We start from the raw sequence: 7,365 nt of genomic DNA, 5'->3' as shown, positions 1-7,365 counted from the left end.
AAAAGAAAGAAAGAAAGAAAGAAAGAAAGAAAAAAGAAAGAATGAAGAAAGAAAGAAAAAAAAAAGAAAGAACGAAGAAAGAAAGAAAGAAAGAGGTTAGAAAGTATGAAAAAAGGGAAATAAGCCAGAAGGCAACAAAAAAGAAATAAAGAAAGAAAGAAATGAAGGAAGGAGTTTATTATAGAAAGAAAGAAAGAAGGCTCACATATGGAAGTTGGTTCAGGAGGTTCATCTAAGAGAGCTGATTCAAAGAGTCAACTCTTTAGTGAACAACACATCACTACTGTTCTGTTTATTGGGAGAGTTTTTTCACTCCAGCTTTCTGTGGTACAAACTTCTCTTACACGCACATACGCACGCACGCATGCACAAACAGACACACACATACACGCACACACACCCCTGATGATATTCAGACGTGAATAATCAAGTTGAATCAGATGTGTTTGAGAAGAAAAGCCCACTGTGTGCATCACTGTGGTGTTTCAGAACTTTTTATATAAAATGAGTCTGAATGTGAGTAACATGAGCTTCTCTCTGGGTTTCTGAATGAATTCTGCAAACTGAAGATTTAATCGTATGCAATTTTGTCCAATTAATTATCTCTTTGCTCAGTGGAACTACAATGTACAGAACTGAGCTGTTTCATCACACGCACCATTATAGTGATTAAATATGAACATTTCTTCTTAATGGACGTCATCACTACTGCAGATTTGCAGAATAAATATCAGAATTGTGACTTTTTTTTAAAAACATTTTTCCCACCACGTCTGACTAATCATTTATATCATGAGCCACGGGTCACGAATCAACACAGAACTCAATAAATATTACACAGGTAATAGAAAAAACATTTTCCTTGATTAAAATCCAAAAATAATTGCCATCATTTATAAAAACCATCGAGCCTCTAATTTGGTGCTCGGATCCCGCCTGACTGCTCCGCTTGTTAAAATTCAGCTCTAACGTCCAGCCAATACGAGCTCCCTGAGTGATTGATGGCACCAATTTACTTCCACCTAATGTCAGATATTAAATCCTGAATTATGCATATTATTCTCCTTCTGTAACGTGCAAGCAAAAACCGCAAAAGAAAAAAAGAGCGGAAAGAATTCTTTTAGCCCTCAGAATGATCCTACACACGTTTCTTAATAAAAAACAGCTCTGGACATGACAGGATATACAACACAGCACACTGAAAAATAATGAGTTGAGAAAAGAAGGAAAACCAAGAAAAAAGGTAACAATAGAAGAGTAAAAAGAAAGAGAGAAAGGGAAAAAAGAAAGAAAGAAAGGGAAGACAAAAGAAGGAAAAAGAAAGTAATGCAATCACCTTGTTTGTACTTTCACATAGAAGAAGAAGGAGGAGGAAGAGTAGGAGGAGGAGGAGAATAAGAAAAAGAAGGAGAAGAAGGAGAAACAGAAGGAGGAGAAGGAGGAGGGGGGCAAATAAGAAGAAGAAGGAGAAGAAGAAGAAGAAGAAGAAGAAGCAGGAGGATGAGAAGGGGGAGGAGAAGAAAAAGAAGAAGAGGAAGAAGAAGGAGGGGGAGAAAAAGAAGGAGGAGAATAAGAAGAAGAAGGAAGAGAAGAAGAAGAAGGATAACAATGAGGAGGAGGAATAGGAGAAGAAATAGTATAAAAAGAAGGACAAGAAGAAGAAGAAGAAGAAGAAGAAGAAGAAGAAGAAGGGGGGAGGAGGAGGAGAAAAAGCAGAAGAAGAAGAAGAATGAGAAGGACAATAAGAAGGAGGAGGAGGAGAAGAAGGAGTAGAAGAAGAAGAAGAAGAAGAATGAGGAGGAGGAGAAGGAGTCGAAGAAGAAGAAGGAGGAGGAGGAGGAGAAGGAGTCGAAGAAGAAGGAGGAGGAGGAGAAGGAGTCGAAGAAGAATGAAGTGAAGAAGAAGGATAAGAATGAGGAGGAGAAGGAGTAGCAGAAGAAGAAGGAGCAGGAGGAGAAGGAGGAGGAGAAGGAGTAGAAGAAGAATGAAGTGAAGAAGAAGGATAAGAATGAGGAGGAGAAGAAGAAGAAGGATAAGAATGAGGAGGAGGAGAAGGAGAAGAAGAAGAAGAAGGAGGAGCAGGAGGAGAAGAAGAAGAAGAAGGATAAGAATGAGGAGGAGAAGAAGAAGAAGAAGGATAAGAATGAGGAGGAGAAGAAGAAGAAGAAGAAGAAGAAGGATAAGAATGAGGAGGAGGAGAAGAAGATGAAGAAGAAGAATAAGAATGAGGAGGAGAAGAAGAAGAAGGATAAGTATGAGGAGGAGAAGAAGAAGAAGAAGAATAAGAATGAGGAGGAGAAGAAGAAGAAGAAGGATAAGTATGAGGAGGAGAAGAAGAAGAAGAAGGATAAGAATGAGGAGGAGAAGAAGAAGAAGAAGAAGAAGGATAAGAATGAGGAGGAGGAGAAGAAGATGAAGAAGAAGAATAAGAATGAGGAGGAGAAGAAGAAGAAGGAGAAGAATAAGAATGAGGAGGAGGAGAAGAAGAAGAAGGAGAAGAAGAAGGCGGCTAAGAATGAGGAGGAGAAGAAGAAGGAGAAGAAGAAGAAGAAGAAGAAGAAGGATAATTATGAGGGGGAGGCTGAGAAGAAGAAGAAGGATAAGAATGAGGAGGAGGAGAAGAAGGAGGAGGAGAAGAAGAAGAAGGATAAGAATGAGGAGGAGGAGAAGGAGGAGGAGGAGAAGAAGAAGAAGGATAAGAATGAGGAGGAGGAGAAGGAGGAGGAGGAGAAGAAGAAGAATGAGGAGGAGGAGAAGAAGGAGGAGGAGGAGAAGGAGGAGGAGAAGAAGAAGAAGGAGAAGAATGAGGAGGAGGAGAAGAAGGAGGAGGAGAAGAAGAAGAAGGATAAGAATGAGGAGGAGGAGAAGAAGGAGGAGGAGAAGAAGAAGAAGAAGGAGAAGAATGAGGAGGAGGAGAAGAAGGAGGAGGAGAAGGAGGAGGAGGAGAAGAAGAAGAAGGAGAAGAATGAGGAGGAGGAGAAGAAGGAGGAGGAGCAGGAGAAGAATGAGGAGGAGGAGAAGAAGGAGGAGGAGAAGGAGAAGAATGAGGAGGAGGAGAAGGAGGAGGAGAAGAATGAGGAGGAGGAGAAGGAGGAGGAGGAGGAGGAGAAGAAGAAGTATAAGAATGAGGAGGAGGAGAAGAAGGAGGAGGAGAAGAAGAAGAAGAAGTATAAGAATGAGGAGGAGGAGGAGAAGGAGAAGAAGAAGGATAAGAATGAGGAGGAGGAGAAGAAGGAGGAGGAGAAGAAGAAGAAGGATAAGAATGAGGAGGAGGAGAAGAAGAATTTTGCCTACCCTACACTAACTCTTCAGCAGATATCAAGAGTATAACTGTAGAAATTCCACTATGTGTGTGTTATTGATGTTCCCACATGAAGACATGATGTTTTTCACTGAGAGAGGATCTTCTTACACTCTGAAGTGTTCAGCTGTGTGTTTGGACACACACACACACACACACACACACACACTAATCCTTTGTCCACACAGGAAGCTGATTGTCTGTCTTCATCAGTGTTCCACAGCTGATGTTCTGGAGTCTGTTTGGAGTGAACAGGAGATCAGATTTTCCTTCCTGTCAGATGCTGTAGTGGTGTTTTGATCAGACGCAGTTCAACTGCACTTCAGCTTCATTTCTCCTCGTTTACTCCTGAATGGCTGCATGTGGAGATCACAATCATCTGCGCTTTATTAAACAAACAGATCAGTGGAGGCGGACGTGAGAGCCATGGGACGTCTCGTTTGGGCTCAAGCCTGCGCCGTCCGCCTGCCAGGCACTTCACTATTTAATTACCTGGTCAGTGTGTTAGGCAGCGCTCACGAAAACCTCTCCAAATAAAAACAAAACAAAAATCATCAGGAGAAGTGTGGCTTCACCTTCGAGTGGAATTCACTATCAATCATTCAGTCAATCACAGAAAGAAAGAAATGAAGGAAGGAAGACAAGTAAAAGAAAAAAGAAAGAAAGAAAGAAGAAGGAAGAAAGACAATTAAAAGAAAGAAAGAAAGAAAAAGAAATGAAGAAAGGAAGACAATTAAAAGAAGAAAGAAAGAAAGAAAGAAAGAAGGAAGGAAGAAAACTAAAAGAAAGAAAGAAAGAAAAAGAAATGAAGGAAGGAAGACAATTAAAAGAAGAAAGAAAGAAAGAAAGAAAGAAAGAAAGAAGACAACTAAAAGAAGAAAGAAAGAAAGAAAGAAGGAAGGAAGGAAGGAAGGAAGGAAGACAATTAAAAGAAGAAAGAAAGAAATGAAGGAAGGAAGACAATTAAAAGAAGAAAGAAAGAAAGAAAGAAAGAAGGAAGACAATTAAAAGAAGAAAGAAAGAAAGAAAGAAAGAAAGAAGGAAGACAACTAAAAGAAGAAAGAAAGAAAGAAAGAAAGAAAGAAAGAAGGAAGGAAGACAATTAAAAGAAGAAAGAAAGAAATGAAGGAAGGAAGACAATTAAAAGAAGAAAGAAAGAAAGAAGGAAGGAAGGAAGGAAGACAATTAAAAGAAGAAAGAAAGAAAGAAGGAAGGAAGGAAGGAAGACAATTAAAAGAAGAAAGAAAGAAAGAAGGAAGGAAGGAAGGAAGACAACTAAAAGAAGAAAGAAAGAAATGAAGGAAGGAAGACAATTAAAAGAAGAAAGAAAGAAAGAGAGGCAGCAGTAAATGAGTAACTGAGTAACTGAACTGTAGGAAAGTTTGTAAACACAAAGTTTGAAAGCAGGTTTTAAAGAAAGAAAATCACAATTGAAAACAGCTTGTGTTTTCAAAAAGCAAGGAAAGAAACAGTGTGTGAGTGCCGGTCTATGTGAGTGCCTGTGTGTGAGAGTGCCGGTGTGTTTGAATGCCGGTGTGTGTGAGTGCCAGTGTGTGCGAGTGCCGGTGTGTAAATCCCACTTCCCGCTCGACTCGGCTGAAATGACTGAACGATGATACAAACAAGCGGATAAAACGCTTCCTGTGACAGAGACGTGCGGTTTTTAACTTTCCTGAAGTGTTTTTCCAGCGTTTTCTTCCCCGTCCTTCATCTTGATGCTGAACGCGATGTTGAGGATTTTCGAGAGGCTCTTCTGAGACAAAGCAGTAAGGCATTTCTCATAATGAAGCTCGGCTTCTCATCATCCACGCTATCTTAAGCAGCAGTAATTAGCCGACGAGAGACGTCAAATCTCAGCGTTAATTCCCCTGGATCTCACGTTGATTATTTTATTCCTCTGTGTGCCGAGTGTTGGCGCGAAAGTCTCCGGCGTGACGAGGCTGCGTGCGAAAGCCGTGGAGTAAACGTGGAGAAAAATACTTTCTTCACTCTGCTTTTTTAATGCTAACTTTTACTGAAAAGGTAAGTAGTCATTTTAAATGGCTGATGTCTTGGTGTTTTTTTGTTTTTTTTTTAAACACATTTCTTTTTGCTCGAGTTTAATTTGATTTATTCAGCTAGGTTTCACATCGCAACTCTACGATTCTCTACATTTTCATACACGTGCTGATTTTATTAGTCAGTATTGTAGCGTCGTGTTTTGTTAAACCTTCAGTTTGAGCAAAAATAGAAGCATTGCTCTGCTGCTCTTCCTGGCTGGAGTTGTGTGTTGTTTTTTTTGTCCCGGCGTCCCTGAGGATTTCAGTCCGAGTTTAACAGTTTGCTCAGCACATTTCAGCTCAGAATGCTTTTGGAACGAGGCCCGATATAGTGTTGAGTGTACTGTAGTAAAAGCTCTGCCAACAAGTCACTTCTAAACTGCTCGACCCACCTGCAAACCCACAATCCATAAATTAGCCTGGGTCTTCTTGTTGTTGTTGTCGTTGTTTTATCTAGTAATGACATTTCAGTAATTCCACAGGTAATATACTCGCTAGCACACTGGTATTATGAAGTATTTTATTTCTGCACCAGTAAATAGTGTCTTGTATCACTGAAAACAAAGCTTCTTGGAAAATACCTCATGTATTTTTGAACCTGCGCACGTTCAAGAAGGCGACACGAGAAGGTGGGGGTTGGGGGGGGGTTAACCTTTTGAACAGGAAGATCGGTTTAAATTACTATTATTTTGTTTAAAAATCTCTTTTTTTTTAATTTAGTACCGCCCTTCAGACACTACATAAGATATTTACATGTTTCACGGAAGACAAAATAATAACAATTGCAACCGATCATCCTGTTCAAAAGTTTACACCCCCCATAAATATGTGTTCTGTGAAATAGCAGTATCTAAACACTAAAGAATACTAAGCCATTTTATCCCTATGTGTGTATTCAGTGAAAGAATCTCACCTGTTGTAGCAGGTAGCAGATGGTAAAATCTTCTCTATTGAACAATGTTGTAAAATCTTACAAAAAGCGACAGCTTTACCTCCGAGTGTTACGAGGGCGCTGAAACCGGAGACTCCTTCCATAAATGTTAAATAAACATTTCATCACGTATCGATGATCACACACGGGTTTTATGTACGGGGTGGCGTACTATAGCAACCATGACGCATTAATATAAACCTCTCGAAGCTACTTTTATTTTCTAGAAAAAATTTATCAACATCTTCCGACCAATCAGAAGCCGAGAATTCAACAGCACTGTGGTATGAAGTGATAATAACGATGAAGAATGCAATGTAAGCTTCACTTGGTGTTGTGTGCAACTCTGGTGTCTCTTACAGTGCATCCGGAAAGTATTCACAGCGCTTCACTTTTCCCACATTTTGTTATGTTACAGCCTTATTCCAAAATGGATTAAATTAATTATTTTCCCCAAAATTCTACAAAAAATACCCCATAAAATGACAACGTGAAAGAAGTTTGTTTGAAATCTTTGCAAATTTATTAAAAATAAAAAACAAAAAAAGCACATGTACATAACTATTCACAGCCTTTGCCATGACACTCAAAATTGAGCTCAGGTGTATCCTGTTTCCACTGATCATCCTTGAGATGTTTCTACAACTTGATTGGTGTCCACCTGTGTTAAATTCAGTTGATTGGACATGATTTGGAAAGGCACACACCTGTCTATATAAGGTCCCACAGTTACCAATGCATGTCAGAGCACAAACCAAGCCATGAAGTCCAAGGAACTGTCTGTAGACCTCCGAGACAGGATTGTATGGAGGCACAGATCTGGGGAAGGGTACAGAAACATTTCTGCAGCATTGAAGGTCCCAATGAGCACAGTGGCCTCCATCATCCATAAATGGAAGAAGTTTGGAACCACCAGGACTCTTCCTAGAGCTGGCCGCCCGGCCAAACTGAGCGATCGGGGGAGAAGGGCCTTAGTCAGGGAGGTGACCAAAAACCCAATGGTCACTCTGACAGAGCTCCAGCATGTCTCTGTGGAGAGAGGAGAACCTTCCAGAAGAACAACCATCTCTGCAGCACTCCACCAATCAGGCCTG

This window comes from Ictalurus furcatus, chromosome 23 (genome assembly GCF_023375685.1).
Source record: "Ictalurus furcatus strain D&B chromosome 23, Billie_1.0, whole genome shotgun sequence".
NCBI classification, from domain to species: domain Eukaryota; kingdom Metazoa; phylum Chordata; class Actinopteri; order Siluriformes; family Ictaluridae; genus Ictalurus; species Ictalurus furcatus.
The sequence above is the reverse complement of the archived record's forward strand: the minus strand, read 5'-3'. Positions refer to the sequence as shown.